At 39.0% G+C, this 18,418-nt stretch overlaps 1 long non-coding RNA gene across 1 annotated transcript in view; it reads right to left on the minus strand.

The window, feature by feature from the left end:
• LOC143736207 (uncharacterized) overlaps positions 1 to 853 on the minus strand; it is a 42,828-nt gene extending 41,975 nt beyond the window's left edge. Inside the window, exons 1-2 of the long non-coding RNA XR_013203393.1 lie at positions 783 to 853; positions 575 to 688 (exon numbers count right to left, since the gene is read on the minus strand). This is a non-coding gene — a long non-coding RNA (uncharacterized LOC143736207). The remainder of the gene's footprint in view (positions 1 to 574; positions 689 to 782) is intronic.
• Between the last annotated feature and the right edge of the window lie 17,565 nt (positions 854 to 18,418).

Below are 18,418 nucleotides of genomic sequence, written 5' to 3' on the forward strand. Positions count from 1 at the left end.
GCAGTTGATCACGTGATGCACTGACCGTTCTAATCACACCGGTGTGATCGTACGCTCCAGGGACCAGCCAAGACTGATCACACCGGTGTGATCGTACGTGTGAAAGGGTTAAATGGATATTTTCCGTAGTTCCATTTCCTGCTTTCGGTTTCATTATGTCACCTTAACCATCTACCCAATGTCTGTGTAATTGTTTGTATGTTAGTTATGTGTTTGTGACTTAGTTGATAAAACTTGTGCACAATATGTATTTGGTTCTGATTCTCTGCTTACAAACAACGTTTATTTTACGATCTTGATCTGGTTACATGCTCTAAGCGCTGCACATGCTAAGAAAGAATTATTTTTCTTTGGCCATGAAAGATACCCTTTTCTTAGAATAAATGAATAATCAAAAGAGTTCGTTTGGACGAACTGATTTATTGATTGTAATATTAATTTAGCTACATCAAGTTAATCCAATTAACTGACCCAAATATTCATAATCAATCATAACAAGTTATGACTAATTATTAATATTTCCCCTTTGAGCTAACTCGTTACATTGTAAATACAGAAAGATAGACTGAAATACCATTTGGTGTATGTGATGGACATCGCTCAACTGATGAAGCAAACCGGCCTAAGACCGTTTTTGGAAAGGTGAATGTACTAGTTTGTGTGGGTTTTTGTTCAGGGCAGAAATTTGCTGTAAAAAAAAGAGAGAAGACTGTCAGTTACCTTGAGAACTTAATCAAGATTATTCAGTGTACATATCATGCAATATTTTAAATGGGTTTTACAGATGTTGCAGGTAGTTCCAGTCCAATCGTCTGGGCACAGGCAGATCCCATTTTGTAAGGTACCCTTGTTTTCACACACCAGATTGGGTTTGGTCATTGTTGTGTTCGGGGCAGCTGTAGTGGTGGATCTATGGATTGTTGTCTGGAGTGTTGAGGAGCCATTTGTTGAGGAGCCGCTTGTTGAGGAACCAAGTGTTGAGGAGCCGAGTGTTGAGGAGCCGAGTGTTGAGGAGCCGAGTGTTGAGGAGTCGTGTGTTGAGGTGCCGAGTGTTGAGGAGCCGAGTGTTGAGGAGCCGAGTGTTGAGGAGTCGAGTGTTGAGGTGCCGAGTGTTGAGGAGTCGAATGTTGAGGTGTCGAGTGTTGAGGAGCCGAGTGTTGAGGAGCCGAGTGTTGAGGAGTCGAGTGTTGAGGTGCCGAGTGTTGAGGAGTCGAATGTTGAGGTGTCGAGTGTTGAGGAGTCGATTGTTGAGGTGCCGAGGGTTGAGGTGCCGAGTGTTGAGGTGCCGAGTGTTGAGGAGCCGAGGGTTGAGGTGCCGAGGGTTGAGGTGCCGAGGGTTGAGGTGCCGAGTGTTGAGGTGCCGAGTGTTGAGGTGCCGAGTGTTGAGTTGCCGAGTGTTGAGGTGCCGAGTGTTGAGGAGTCGAGTGTTGAGGTGTCGAGTGTTGAGGAGTCGAGTGTTGAGGAGTCGAGTGTTGAGGTGTCGAGTGTTGAGGAGCCGAGTGTTGAGGAGCCGAGTGTTGAGGAGCCGAGTGTTGAGGAGTCGTGTGTTGAGGTGCCGAGTGTTGAGGAGCCGAGTGTTGAGGAGCCGAGTGTTGAGGAGCCGAGTGTTGAGGAGTCGAGTGTTGAGGTGCCGAGTGTTGAGGAGTCGAATGTTGAGGTGTCGAGTGTTGAGGAGCCGAGTGTTGAGGAGCCGAGTGTTGAGGAGTCGAGTGTTGAGGTGCCGAGTGTTGAGGAGTCGAATGTTGAGGTGTCGAGTGTTGAGGAGTCGATTGTTGAGGTGCCGAGGGTTGAGGTGCCGAGTGTTGAGGTGCCGAGTGTTGAGGTGCCGAGTGTTGAGGAGCCGAGGGTTGAGGTGCCGAGGGTTGAGGTGCCGAGGGTTGAGGTGCCGAGTGTTGAGGTGCCGAGTGTTGAGTTGCCGAGTGTTGAGGTGCCGAGTGTTGAGGAGTCGAGTGTTGAGGTGTCGAGTGTTGAGGAGTCGAGTGTTGAGGAGTCGAGTGTTGAGGGGTCGAGTGTTGAGGAGCCGAGTGTTGAGGAGTCGAATGTTGAGGTGTCGAGTGTTGAGGAGTCGAGTGTTGAGGTGTCGAGTGTTGAGGAGTCGAATGTTGAGGTGTCGAGTGTTGAGGAGTCGAGTGTTGAGGTGTCGAGTGTTGAGGAGTCGAGTGTTGAGGAGTCGAGTGTTGAGGTGCCTGGTGTTGAGGAGTCGAGTGTTGTTGAGCCGAGTGTTGAGGATTCAGTGTGTTCAAAAACAGCTGTTTACAGAGACAAAACATTAGACAAAAGGTATCTGTCAGGTTTCAGGTTTGATCTGTCTCTTCTTCTTCAAGTGTTTTTATTTTTTATTTTTCATGTGTCGGCCACACACAGCTTATAAGGCTTTGTAATAAATGCAGCCATGCTATTCTTACAGCTGTTTCTCATTCTTTTCTGATCTGTTCCTTTTTTTCCCCTCAGTTTTTCCCTTTCATTGCCAGTGTGTTTTGTCTATTTGACTACACGTTTATACACATTTGTCTCGTTTTTGTTTTTTGTTCTTTTGTTTATTCAGCCCGACTTTCCTATGCCTATGCCAGTCCCTAGCCAGTCGTTAGTAATTATAATGAAGACAAAAGAAAAACATATTTAGAGCAATAAACAGGCCGGAGAGGTGTGAATGTGTGCAGGGGAGACTTGAGACTGAATGGGGCTTGTTTGCACCACAAAACAATAGAGACAATAGACTGAATAGATGCTTAGAAAATGACAATAAACATCAGTATGCATTTTAGAGTCTAATCAAAATAAAGTCATATGACATGATCTGGAAAAACATTTAACTAAATACAGAGTTTTAGAATTCCCATAACATGGTAAATTTAACATGATCAAACATGTGGCTTTAGCTGCAGTGCATTCATAGATTGATACAATGCCAACTTCAATATTATTTTTATGAAGATATTTCATAAAAAATAATTTCTAATAACTTTACAAAACTTTGAACCTATTTATAACTATTTTTTCATTATGGCAATAATTAATTCTACATTTGCAATAAACTGCTAGGTGTCAGCTTTCAAATGAGATCACACTTGTGCTTTTAGTACAAAGGGTTCATGAACTGTATCTGTTTCAGTTTGGGTATGCCATTTCTGGGGATTTTTCAATAGTGGGGTTGCAGCTAACAGGTTAATGTGATTTTTAGCGATATGTATCGTGCCTTATTCAAATTAGGAGGCTACTTCTATTTAACAAATAATTGGAAAATTAGGAAGTAATATGCAGTGGTTACACAGAACTGTGATATGCAAAACAACAATATACAAATTAACCCAGTAAACAAGCACAGAATTAGGAAGTTGTGCAAAAAGGGTAAAGAAAAAACAAAAGATGAGAAGTAATGTCTTGCTGCTCAATCAGATAAAGCTTCAAAATGAAATAATGCATACTTGTCTAAAACATACCCATTATTAATTAATTATAATGAAAATAGTGGAGAAATATTATTTTATTATTGCTATTAATTGTTAATAATAATAATAATAATTATAATAATAATAATAATAACATAGTATGGTTAACTATATATAATTAATTTGTATAGAAATTCTAAATATTTCAAAAGTGAACCTTACCTGCGGTAACGATTAAGAGCATGAAGGGATCCATTACACATGACAAATATAAAACTAACTACTAATATGAACTCTGTCTGGTTTATAAAGGGCTGGATCTTTGCTGGAGTGGGAAGTCCATCAGTCAAGGAAATAACCATCCATTTCCAATAATACTTACATTACAGACAGAGCTAAACAATACAAATACAAAACAGTATATTACATTTTATTCTGTGTTATTCACACAGGCACAGCACATATATCTTACCAATCTTTTTCAGGGTATCTCCTAAACACACATGCAAAATTATGGAGGGATATTGCGACTTTGAACTGAAAGCTCAAGAAACCATTAATTCATCCTTTATACCCTTTGTCAACATGTTTAATGCTGAAACTCGTGAATGATGAAGAGGAATTTGGAAATTAAGAAGTTTAGAAAAATTACCATTTATAATTGAGAATGAATGAATTTTTAGGTAATGATTAGCGTACCTAAATTAACCTGTATTACCTCAAAAGCAAGATTTAACATGAACACAATAAGGACATTGTACCCAAAAAAGTATGTTAATGATTATACCTTACCTGCATCCCACCTCAATAGCCTAACAAGAAAAAAACGTGAACACAATGAGGACATTGGACCAAACATTTTCTTATGTAAGTTGTTAAAGACGTGGACATGTAATAAAAGTGGGACCATATTTGCAAACAAAGATATATATATATATGAACAGCCACATTTCCAATCAACCTAACATGACAGATTAAATATAAACGAGGCTTGACTTTGCGAAGTAGGAAGACTTCCTAATCCTATGAAAAGCTTCCTTTTGTCCTTATCTCCTTACTTTACCAGATCATTATATTAAGCATCAACATTTGACAAATATCACTATAAACTATAAAAAACACTATAAACTAAAATATTTTGTTTCATCATCACTGAGCCTTGAAAGCAGTAAAGAATAATTAAAACAAACCACATATTTTCAAATAAATCTTTTTTTTAATAAACAGTAAAAATTGAAATCCATAAATTGTCCTAAAGCAAGTCTGATATAAATCAAAGACTAAAGTTAAGTTTTTGAAAAGTCTGTTTGCATATTATGTTATATTGTAATATCTAATGTTTACTAAACACTGTAAAAATTATGTGATCAAAAAGTATATACTTTTAAACACGGAATTAAACCCGGATTTAAACCCGGAACATTAGTTTATGGTTCAGTTCAGTTATGGTTCGTACCTCTTCAGGTTGGGATTTGCACAGCAGATGGTGTGAGAGAAGTAAACAAGCAGAGCTGTGTTAAAACACAACATGACCGCTAGAGGGAGCAAGAAACCCCACAACATAGGCCGCTTCGGATCAAACCTTCCCGCCTTGTCCAGAGACGCCAACCAACAGCTAAAAATAAGATAAGATAAAACTTTATTTATCTCCAAGGGGACATTTAGTCGTTACAGCAGAATAAACAGTAAAAGAAACAAATATTACACTTAAGAAGACAAAAACCATATTGCAAATATGTATTCCGAAGATACATTATGTAGGGAGACCAAAACAAAAAAAGTAATATCCTAAATATAAGTATATGGGTAAATATATGTAACCCCTTGTCTCTATGGGGATTGTGATACTGAAGATAACTAACCCAATTTAGTAAATATAACACAAGATGGGGCCCTGGGTCGGTTCTAACTTAAATAATATTAAAACAAATAGCACAGGTGTTGGTTTATTTTATGAGTACTTGGTTAAATAAACTTTGCAACAACTTGCTTTGGTGGTGCCTCCACTTAGTAGTAAATTATTACTTTAATTCAAATTATCCTACTAAGAATGTATGTTTTTTTTTTTAACTCACAGATTAAACACACAAATAACAGTGTAAACTGTAAACTGCCAGGAAAAAAAAAACACACACAGAAATGTGAATGGAGTAATTATATACAATTTACTGAAATGAAAATAAAGTATTACATTTTTGTGATTAAATATGTTGAATTTAGGGGAAAACAGTTAACTAATATGCAACACAAAATTAAAACAATTCCAGTATAAATCCACAATTCAATTTACACCCAAATCAGATCAATGAACTTTCAAGTTAGTAGAACCTTAGTAACAATAATTCAAGTGGGCCCACACCTTCATTCACCTCTCTCATTCATTCAGTCTTCAACAAAACAAATCGTTGCAGGCCTGTGACGTAGCTTGAGAGCGTGGTGGCCAAAAAACACAACGGCCGCTTCACTTTTAAAGCAAACAAAATAGTTACTGCACATGCTTGGTAGAACTCACGACCTGAGAAGATGTCCAGTTGCAGACGAACGTCAGCCACAACGGTACAAAGCTGCAAATTCAATCAGCTACCGGTTAGCAGATACGGATTCCAGTGAAGAATACTCGACACTACAAATCCTCAGAGAAACTGTAGAATATCTTTCCCCACTGACAAAGAGATGATCCCCATACATAAACCCAACCACAAGAAACAACTGTCTGTTTCCTGTGTAAAATATTTTTTAATCAGTCCAAGTAACTTACCAAATAAATTAAAAACATAACGGGTGAATATAATACGTGCACACACTTGAACAGTCACTAAATGTATGCGAACATGCTATTCGCGATTAGAATTTTCCTCAGTATTTAGCCATATTGAATACAGACAGTATTAAACACAAAAACCAGAAATTTTACCTTCAAACAATTAGACAAGCATCCCATAAGAGCAAAATGATTGGTCATCCATAATAACTGGGTGTACTTTATCATATTTTTTAAAAGAACTAAGCGGATTGCAAGTTCCTTTCACTTTCAACATGCATTGCTGCAAAAACGGCGCACATCTCCCAAACCCCGCCCCCTCATGAATAATTAACGTCAGAATTTACCCAATCAGAAAACAATCAAATAAAGATAAGCAGATATTTTAGTGCAACCAAGTTAGGATGTATTAAAGCATGTAAATGTTAGTAGCTTAAAACAAAACTTATTTACCCCTTGTAGTCTGTATTTCTATATGCATATTAAATTCCATCTGGGCTACATCCTCCCTCTTCTAAAAGTTTTGATGTCTTCATCAAACCCTTATCAATCAGTGATTATATTTGTTATCGAAAAGGTTTGGTTGTTTAGCACACACTGCACAAGTAACATGGGTTCTCTGTGTACTTTTCAAGTTCCCTAGAATGTCAGAGTAACTGATTTGGATCATCATTCCCATATGACTGATAATTAACGGCATATCTGAGGGTTTTCCAGGTTCATCGTAGGTCAAACGGATGACTGGCTTCACAACTCATCTGGATACTCAGGAACCCAAAGCTTCACCATCCTCTACTGATGCACTAGAATCAAGGACGTCTCCTTCTTCTAACTCTGTGTCCCCCACAGTATCAGGAAATGGATGGGTAACCTCAATTTCAGAGCCCTCCAAAAAGGTTGTTTCTTCCAAATCTTCGTTCTGATAAGAACTGGGTTTTTCCTCATCCACCGCTCCATCACCTACTTTCAGGATGTTCTCATGCTTCTCAAATTCATAACTATAGTCAACTTCAGAAACCGAACTTTCTGCTTGTTTGCAATCATAGGACCTGGACAAATCGGATTTCCTTTTCCTGGTCTGTTTTTGTGCAATTTGAGTTCTGGTGACAGGTTTCTCAGCCACTCTCTCTTTTTCCACAGAAGTAGACAGCCTAACCAGGTACCCAATTGGTAACAGATGGTCTCTGTGAAGGGTCTTGATAATCCCAGCTCCCTGTTCAGGCTTGACACGGTACACCAGTAAGTTTGCCAACTTCTCAACAATCACATAAGGTACCGACTTCCAACGGTCTTTCAGTTTATGTTTTCCTGTTATTCCAACATTTTGGATTAGCACTCGATCACCGTTCTCCAGTGATTGATTCCGAACCCTTTGGTCATATCTTGTTTTGTTTTTCAGATGACTCTTGTTCGCAGCATCAGACGCAAGTTCATAAGCTTTCCTTAAGTCTCTTCTCATCTCACTTACGTACCTCTGATATTGGATCTCATTTTTCCTATCAGGTGAGGTACCAAAACAGATATCAACTGACAAACGAGCTTCCCTACCAAACATGAGGAAGTAAGGGGAGTAGCCAGTGGCATCGTTTTTCGTGCAATTATATGCATGTACCAGATCACTGATGTATTGATTCCATTTCTGCTTCTGGGAAGTGTCAAGGGTTCCGAGCATTGATAAAAGAGTACGATTAAATCGCTCGGGTTAGGGATCTCCCTGGGGATGATAAGGTGTTGTATGAGACTTTCTTACCCCCACCATTGACAATATCTCCTTGATTAATCTACTCTCAAAATCAGTGCCCTGGTCGGAATGTATTCTGGCTGGTAAACCATAGTGCACAAAGTATTTTTCGTACAATACTTTGGCTACAGTGATGGCTTTTTTGTTTGTTGTTGGGAAAGCCTGGGCGTACCGAGTGAAATGGTCAGTTACCACCAGCACATTGCCAATTCCCTTAGAATATGATTCTAGGGACAAGAAATCTATGCACACAATATCTAGTGGACCATTGCTTGTGATCTGATTCAGTGGAGATTTCTGCGGTAATGACTTCCGAGAAATACATCTTCCGCAGTTTTTAATATATTGTTCAATCTCCGAACTCATTTTAGGCCAGTAAAACCGGTCCTTGACAAGATCAATAGTCCTCTCGACTCCAAGATGGCCTGATTCATCGTGAAGAGATCTTTACCATAGGTTGGAATTTTTTAGGTAAGACAAGCTGCTTGATTTCTTTTCCTGAGGACTTTTCGGTCACTCTGTGTAGCAGACCATCCAGTATTACCAACTTCGCACGTTCACGCCGCGGGCCGGGCCGATATTTCCCGCCACTATGCTCGGGTCGGGTCAAGCCCATGATCAAGCACGTCACGTGTCACGCGCAGCGTCTCCTCCACTCGCACGCTGTGCTGTAGGCCTATTGTGTAGCTTAAGTGCAACATGGAGCTTGAAGAAGTAAAGAAAAAAATTAAAACAGGAGAATTAACTTTGAGCAAGTATGAAGGAAAGTCGGAGGTATGGAAATATTTTAAACTAGTCGTGGGCAGTGACAACATATGTGCTGGCTTTGTTGAGTGCAAGTGCGGCGCGCTGCTAGAGTCTGTACGCGTGTTGTAGCCATTATATAAGCGCATTTAGTTTCATATTTATTAAAATATTATGATGTTATTTTTTTCCATCTATGTTGATTATGAAAGTGAACAGAGTAGATAGGAGGATGCCTAATATCAGGAGGCATGGAGTGGTTCAGGCATTATTTTGACCACTTCATTATGTTTTGTTTTGTAGAAAGCCTTTCTTTAAAGTGAATTTCGTTTTGTATAAATTGTATCTTAATTTTAATAAATTTTTCATCAACCAATTGCCTGGATTTAATAAATAAGCAGAAAATATAGCAGACAATAATCATGATATGGAGGCGCCGGCGAGCCGCGGTCACCATAGCACGTGAACTATAGCCATCTCATCATAAATTAAATCAATTCTCGCCACGCTTGTCACCGAATTTACAAATTCACATCTTGCTTGTTGCACGCACACATATGTCGAAATAACATTATTAATAATAATGAATCTTTTAGAATATTTGATTGAATGCTGAATGTTGTGCTTGTTCAATTTAATAAAATTCAAACTTTCATTGTGATAATTAAAATAATTGAATATTAAATATTAAGTGGACAATTTTTGCACATTTATTAATAGTATTTATATATATATATATATATATATATATATATATATAATTGCGCAGCTCCCCCCTGTCAATGGTCTAGCACCCATTCAGCACCTGTGTTAAAAAATGATCTGGCGTCGCCCCTGGTTTTAACGGCCCACGTATTAAAAATGGTCGGGTTTAAATCGGGCTCGGGCTCATAATTACGTGAAATCATATGTTGCCAAAAAAGCAAGCCAAAGATGTCCAGTGGCATTCAGTTTTGCTGTTGCGAGAACATAGGTCAAAGGGTTATTATCTGTCTTTACAGTGAATCTGGCTCCATAGAGGAAATCATGAAATGTATCTACCACAGACCATTTATGTGCCAAAAACTCTAACTGATGGACAGGATACCGTTGCTCGGAAGGACTTAACTTCCTACTGGCAAAAGCCACCGGTCTCAAACCTTCTGGACGTTCCTGATTTAACACCGCTCCCAATCCATTGCTGCTCGCATCAACATGTAGTATATATGGTTTGATTGGGTCAGCGAAAGCTAGAACGGGAGCATTAGTCAAACAGTGGAGTATCCTACTAAATGCCTCAGAGCATGCTTGATCCCACCTTTCACCAAAAGGCTCAGACTCCTTAAAGTAACCGGTTAACTTGTCTGTCTCTGGTTTTCTGTTATGTTGTGTGGGTGGGTAACCTTTGGTAAGCTCTGTTAACGGTCTCACTATAGCACAGTTATTGCTAATGAATCTGCGGTAATACCCACAAAACCCAACTAGGATCTCAAATACTTAAGATCAGTGGGCTGCTTCCAGTATTTTACCACCTCAACCTTTTCCGGATCTGTGGCAATGCCAGTATCCGACATCATATGCCCTACATACTTCACTTGAGGTTGACAAAACTGACATTTGTCTATGGAAATCTTCAATCCAAACTCCAGACGGTCAAGAACTTTTAGAAGGCGTTCTTCGTGTTCTTCCAAACTCTTACCAAAACTATTATGTCATCCAAATAGACAATGACTTGAAGAAGATGCATATCCCCCATGGCTTTCTCCATAAGCCCCTGAAACATAGCAGGGGCCCCAGTAATGCCTTGCGGCATACGCTCAAATTGGTAAAACCCAAGGGGACATATAAAAGCTGTTTTCTCCTTGTCTTCTTCTGACATTGCTATTTGGTAATATCCACTCCGGAGGTCAAGGACAGTGAACCATCTACATCCTGATAAGCACTCTAGGGCATCCTCGATGCGGGGCATCGTATACTGATCAGGATTGGAACGCTTGTTTAACGTGCGATAATCCACACACATACGAACACTGCCATTTTTCTTTCGTACTATGACAATAGGAGAGGCATATGGACTGCGAGACTCCTTCACAATGCCAGCTGCCATTAGCTCTTGAATATGGCGGCGTACGTCATCAATGTCAGCTGGGGTCAAACGACGTGATCTCTCCCTGAAAGGACGAGTATCACTGAGCCGGAACTGATGTTCTACACCTTTAGCCAGACCTACGTCCCATTCATGAAGGGAAAAAACATTTTGTCGCTCTGCCAGCTTATGACTCAGTCTATTCTTCCACTCCTCAGAAATGGGTGAGTTGGCAAAGTTGAAGAGCTTGGGGTCTAAAACAGCAGTCTTTGTAACATCCTTCTGTGCCACGGTCACAGTATCGGTAGCATACATATGAGCAAGGACAGTGCCCACAGGGAGGGAGATTCTCTCATCCTCTCATCTCAACCATTCTCTAGGAACCTTTTCTCATACTCCCGGGAAGAAGGGAGTACAAAAGACTGTACTAACATACCAGCTGGCAAGGTAGGAGAGCTAGGTGCCTCAACAAGTAGGATATCTTTTTCTGTCTGCGAAAACTTCTCTACTTTGCAGATAGCCAAACACTCTTTCCTAGGAGCCATGGTGAGTGGACCCGGGCCTAACCATTTCACCTGTCCAACAGCATCATCATTTACAATGGACAGATATTTCTGTTTAAGAAGAGCTTGTGAAATTATGGGCTGTAGCTTAAGACATTGAACAGACCTGTTATCTGGTATCTCCTGATAAAGATCAGCTTGCCGTTTGAATAAATAGGCATTTGTCCCAATGATAACCGGAACTTGGTCTGAATGGCTAGGTTCTGGACATACCAATGGGAGTACTGATAAAGACCCTAAAAAACCTAGGTCTTTGGGGAACTCAAGATCTACCACAACATATCCTTTGTATGGGTAGCTTAACTCACTCAGTCCCCATATGGCCAGGCCATTTACTGAATGGATTGGCACATTTGACAGATGTTTGGAGTACCACTTCTCAAAGATAATTGTGACTTGTGAGCCACTATCAAGCAGGGCTTCACAGGGATGACCACAAATCTTAATATCTATGGTAGATGACGGCCCTACTAGTCCCCTTGGAATGTTAGCTTCTAGCTTCAAGGTTTCAACTGTGCTCCTCTTCACATAACAGTTTCTCGTTGACTTACTCGGTATGGATTTCTTTTCTTCTTTGAGCTTTGGTAAGTGTTTACGAATAAAGATGATTACAAGAGACTGCGACTTTGGGTGTCTCTGTATTTCTTTGTGTTTCTGCCGTGGTCTACTTTCTCTTTCGCAGATGAAGCGCTGATTGGTTGTCCTGGTTACACTCATTGGCTCATCTCTGCGGCTTGTCATCAGAGAGGAGGGAAAGAGCGATCCAATCACGGAGATCATCAGGAAATGCGGGAACTATAAAGGAGCACCAGAACGCAATTGATGTGTCCAGCCTTTTGTTTTGTGAACTGCAACCGTTTGCTTAGTTCTTTGTTATGTTTGTGTTGACATTTGTTTGATTATTGAATCAGTTCGTTTATGTTAAATTTGTCATGTGAATCAGTGTTAGTTCTGTAACCTGAACTCCTTTACTCGTTATCTGGAATTGAGTATTGATGCTTTATTAAAACGGGATAAAGAAAAGGGTTGGGTAAGATGTCACGTGACATACACTTTGCACATGTAGTATTTTTCTCTGTTTAGACACATTAGATTTAGGGACAAGTGCCACCGTTGTATTTTTGTTTTGGTTAGTTAGTGTAAGGAAGCATATGGCGTTGTGGACGTGGAAGATCTTTCTTTTCTACATTTTGTTTTGATTAGTTAGGTTAGATTAAAAACGGGTAAGAAAGATTGTTTTCTTTTTATTTATTTATTTATTTGAGTTGGCACTGTCCAGTTGCCCTTTTCCTTTCCCAGAATTAATATATAATTTGCTGGTATGTTTATGTTACTTTATTGATTGGCAATTATTTGTTTGAATTGTTTCTTTATAAGTATATGTACTTGTGAAATACATATATTTTATGGAGAGCTCTTTTTGACAGGTTGTGGCCAGGAATAAAAACCCTTAAGCATTCTACTGCCTTTGCTTCACTCACTTCCCAGTGTTCTTTTGGTAATTATTGTCGAGGGATGATTAATGTTCCCCTTCTAACGCCCTAGACGGCTAAAATCTAAGAAGGGTCGTAACAGTAAGACATGAAGCAACTTCTGAATTACTTTCGTTTGGTTCTCAGCAGCACTACATCTGGTAGCAATGTCCATCTTGACCACAACAATAACAAAAGAAGTCATCAGTATCTTGAAAATACAAGTTTCTTGCGTGTATAGATGGACCATCTGAAGTGCCAAAAGATTGTGCCTTGGGTTCTCTCAACTCATTCGCAGACTTTACTGCCATAGCGGTCAACTGAGTCTGAAGCTCCTTCACTTGCTTTCTCAGAGTTTGCACTTCACTATTCTGATCTGCTTTAGCTGGTTTCTTTGGCATAGTAACACTACTACTATTTACCAAAGTAGTTGGTGTAGAGCGCCCTTGAGTAGACAACTCTCTTACCCTTAACTGCAAAACCTTTATTTCAGTGCATAAATCAGAAAGTTCTGATTGTTCTGAATTTATATCTTGACTGATCTGTGCAGCTCTAACATGCTGTCTCTACACTGGCACACTGAACTTGTGCCTCGCTACATCCTGTTCTTCCTCCTCACGGATTTCATTAAGGAGCTGCAAAAAGGTAGGAGGATTGCTCTTTCTTACTAACCGCAACAGTAGAATATCTGACTCACTAGCCCCTCTGATGAGCTGTTCAACGTGCGCTTTATCAGCTAATGTGGAATCTAAACCACCTTTCTGCAAAACATTGGTAAGCGATCGCTCCACTCTTCTCAAAAATGCAGATAGAAGCTCACCAGGATTCTGACAGAGCAGACGAAAAACGAAATACAGATCCTCCCCTAATTCGGCTGTTCCAAATGCACTTTCTAAAGCCTCTATGTATTCAATGGGACTTGCATCTGGATTCGCTATTCTCACAGCTTGAATGATCTCCAAAGCTGGACCCCTTAGACTTTCTACCATCCTTCTCCTCTTTTCTTTGTTTGAGCAGTCACACTCTTCTATCATTAGTCTGGCCTGATTGCTCCAACTGTCTAAAGTTTCTTCCCCTACAGGAGTAGGGCTTACATCTGACAGGGTTCGAAGACGGCGATAAGCACTGCTCTCTGGAAGGGGTCTTGCTGTTTTTTCTAACAGTTCCCCAACAGCTCTAATGATAGACTCAAGGCTATTTCCCGATGTTAAATTAGAAGCTTTAACAGCTTGAATATCCTCCCAAGTCTTTACCTCTTCTTTTAATAATAAGCGTGACAATTTCTCTGTGAAACTATCCGGATCATTCGTCTCAGTTTCCTCATCGGCTACAGTTATCATCCAGGCATTACCTCCACGCAAAGGGACGACTTCAGGAGGGAGTACTGATGAATCTACTTGTTCACGGCATTCGCACAACACCTTGAGTCAATTCTGGTTGGGCTTAAATACTTTCCCTCTTACTCTCACTCTACCAAGAGCTTTGATCATCTCCATTGTCCCTTCAATGTGTGCCACATCAGCTTCTTCTGGCACTCCGGATAGCATTACTGCATGAGCCAGATCAATTCCTTCACCTCTACACCAATTTCGGAGTTCAGCCATCCTTTCAGTCCTCGCTGTGCCAGCCATGGCTGCTCTGCTTTACCTCAAATTAATCTCAGATATTCAAACTTGCATCAATAGTACAAAAATAAAACCCCAAAAGGATCCCAGCTCTGCCTCCAATTTATGTAACCCCTTGTCTCTATGCTGATTATGATACTGAATGTAACTAACCCAATTTAGTAAATATAACACGAGGTGGGGCCCTGGGTCGGTTCTAAATTAAATAATATTAAAACAAATAACACAGGTGTTGGTTTATTTTATGACTACTTGGTTAAATAAACTTTGCAGCAACTTGCTCCACTGGTGGTGGTGCCATTGGTGGTGCCTCCACTTAGTAGTAAATTATTACTTTAATTCAAATTATCCTACTAAGAATGTATGTTTTTTAACTCACAGATTAAACCCACAAAGAACGGTGTAAACTGTAAACTGCCAGGAAAAAAAACATACAGCAATGTGAATGTAGTAATTATATACAATTTACTGAAATTAAAATAAAGTATTAAATGTTTGTGATTAAATATGTTGAATTTAGGGGAAAACAGTTAACTAATATGCAACACAAAATTAAAACAATTCCAGTATAAATCCACAATTCAATTTACACCCAAATCAGATTTAATGAACCTTCAAGTTAGTAGAACCTTAGTAACAATAAATCAAGTGGGCCCACTTTCCCCACTTGATTTATACTGGAATTGCTTCACTTTTAAAGCAAACGTCTCTGGATACGTATGTAACCTTAGTTCCCTGAAGGGAACGAGACGCTGTGTGAAACGCTGTGGGAATGCCCCTGCTTTAGTGCGTCATTAAGCACGTATGAAACCAGTCCAATGGTGAGACGGAACGTCATAGGCGGGTGACGTCATCGACCAGGAAACTATATAAGCACCCCAAAACACAAGCGCATCAGCTTCTGATAAGACTGAAGCAAGTGCTCAAGGGCATGCTGGGAGTATGGCACAGACACGCAGCGTCTCGTTCCCTTCAGGGAACTAAGGTTACATACGTAACCAGAGACGTTCCCTTTCAGGGAACTCGAGCTGCGTGAAACGCTGTGGGAATGCTAATACTAACGTCACCATACAAGCAAGTGTCCGTCGTGTGTAGTCAAGGCGCACATTCGGACGAAAGCACCTGCGCCCCTGGAGTGGAGCTGAAGTCAAATGGTAAAACTTTACTAATGTGTGCGGTGAGGACCAGCCTGCCGCATTGCAAACGTCCTGAATTGATACACCTGACAAAATAGCCTTAGAGGTCAGCCATTCTCCTAGTAGAGTTAGCTTGTACAGCCAAGGGTGAAGGCTGACCAGCCGACTTGAGATGGCCTCGACCACCCACTTGCTCATCCTCTGCTTAGACGCAGGACACCCCTTTTTGGGTGGTCCAAAGCAAACAAACAACTGTTCAGATTTCCTCCACGGGTCAGCTCTGTGGACGTAAGCATCTAAAGCCCTAACTGGGCAGAGCAGATTAACTCTCTGGGGTCGAGAAACGCGCCGGCGTTTTTCCACATAGCAGCAACATATACTTAAAATACTCCGTCATTTTTGGTCATATAAATAAAATCAACACATGATTATAAACTATAGAGGGTCTTCTTTTTTGTGTACACTCACATTAACATCAAAACCGTGTGCTTTTGTAAAATGAAGAAAATAAACAGGGTGTGCTTTCTGCCTCTCTGTCTCCGTTAAAAAAATTTCTGGTGCACGTCTCTAAACTTAAACAAAGCTCAGCGAATACTATTCACACAAGCACGAGCAATATATCTTTATTATCATTTAAGTTTTTACTTTTAAAATATCTAATTCAAAACTAAAATAAATATTCTCTGTTTATGTAATCTATTAAAAAAGAGAGAGGTGTCAGCCGATCTCATTATCGTTCTCTTAGCTCATTATTCTGCTAATCTGACACGCCCACGGAGAGCGCGCGGTATTCAAACGCAAATGATCTGAAGCAACACATGCAAAGTGTCAACGCCCCTCATAAACGCGATGACACAACAAATGTAATCATCAGATTAATGTACCCTATTTCTTCTTGCGAGGCTGTGTGAGGAATAATCCTGGGACATTTACCTCAGAACATGTACTGTTTTTTTTTCATTTCGAGGAGCAACGGATCCATCTGATAAGTAAGTTTTTTTTTTATTATTGTTCTAATCGCGATATCATAGTGTATGTAAACCGCAAAAAGACTGTTTAAATATGAATCGCGTCTGTGTGTGAACGAATGAACTGAACAGTTTTTACCAAACCCTATTGCTATACTGAGATGAGTGAAAATCGACTGAAATATGTTGAAATAACGTTAAAATGTCTTTGTATTAGCAACGTAATAAACTGCAAATTAATATGTATGCCCTAATATAGGCTCATAAAAACAAAAAACGACATGCCTATGTTACAGACGAAATATAAAAGACAACATTTCGTCGACTAGTTTTGGATAGATTATTAACTGTTTACTGTAAACTAGACTACTGCCACATTGAATAAGCTTTTGTTCACCAATTTCTGCTCAAATGTTATATATTAGGCTATGTTTGTTTTGTCAAAAATAAAGTCATCAACTAGAATGCTATTATAGTCTTTGTTCCAATGTAGGCTTTATTCAAACTAATGAATCCTTAACTTTGAAATATGTATGATAAAATGTATACTTTAGTTTTTACAAAGAAATATGAAATATCCATCTGAGAAGTAAGTTTTTTTATTAGTGTTCTAATTGCGATATCATAGTGTATGTAAACTGCAAAAAGACTGTTTAAATATGAATCGCGTCTGTGTGTGAATGAATGAACTGAACAGTTTTTACCAAACCCTATTGCTATACTGAGATGAGTGAAAATCGACTGAAATATGTTGAAATAACGTTAAAATGTCTTTGTATTAGCAACGTATTAAACTGCAAATTAATATTTATATGCCCTAATATAGGCTATCATAAAAACAACAAACGATATGCCTATGTTACAGAAGAAATATGAAAGACAACATTTCGTTGACTAGTTTTTGGATAGATTATTAACTGTTTACTGTAGCCTAAACTATAGACTACTGCCACATTGAATAAGCTTTTGTTCACCAATTTCTGCTCAAATGTTAAATATATTAGGCTATGTTTGTTTTGTCAAAAATAAAGTCATCAACTAGGATGCTATTATAGTGTTTGTTCCAATGTAGGCTTTATTCAAACTAATGAATCCTTAACTTTGAAATATGTATGATAAAATGTATACTTTAGTTTTTACAAAGAAATATTACACTTGAAATATTGTTATTTTAATTGTTGCTGTAATTGTAACCTTTTTAATAAAATAGCAAATAATATATTTACAAGGTAGATGTAAACAAAATCTTAAAAGGTCAATATAAGCCTTCTCTTCAAATTATTTGTATTGTGTTTTATTAGTGACAAATTTGGGGAGAGGATACATATCCAAAACTTTCTGAAAATACAGTATGACAATTAACTACACAATTACTAGAAATGTTCACCTTGGATATTATACAATTTGCAAGCAAAAATACAAGTGGAAAAATACTATTTTTTATAGATGTTTCCAACTGTGAACCAATTTTGTAGTATATATACACATTTCTTTTCTTGTGTCCTTGTATTCTGTCTTGTGGCTCAGTGACACACCTGTGAAAAGCTCATTATGCAGGCTCATTAAGCAGGTCTTTTGTCTTCACAGGTGTGAATCAGACCATTATACATGAGTCACGCCCATTTCGCATATTGCCTTTCCAAACAAAAAGTGTTTTACTAAATTTAAATCAATGTATTGTTTTATGTGAATGATTTGGAAGGATGATTTTCAGATCATTTTGAAGCAAAAATCCTAGGCGAGAACATCCATTAGTCAAAAGTCTTGTGGACACATATTTAGTATGTGTTTTGTGGCCTTATTTCAGAGACTTTAAGTTTTAGTTTTTTCAATAACCATGCATAAACAATATTCTCTCAAAAATACAAACATGTACATACATCTTGCTAACATATTATGGTAGCCCTGTTTGTGCTATATAGAGTGAATTTACACCTTTGCCATTAACATGTTT

The sequence above is a fragment of the Siphateles boraxobius genome, unplaced genomic scaffold (genome assembly GCF_051911475.1).
Source record: "Siphateles boraxobius isolate OS27281-9 unplaced genomic scaffold, OSU_SipBor_1 13, whole genome shotgun sequence".
Taxonomy (NCBI): Eukaryota; Metazoa; Chordata; class Actinopteri; order Cypriniformes; family Leuciscidae; genus Siphateles; species Siphateles boraxobius.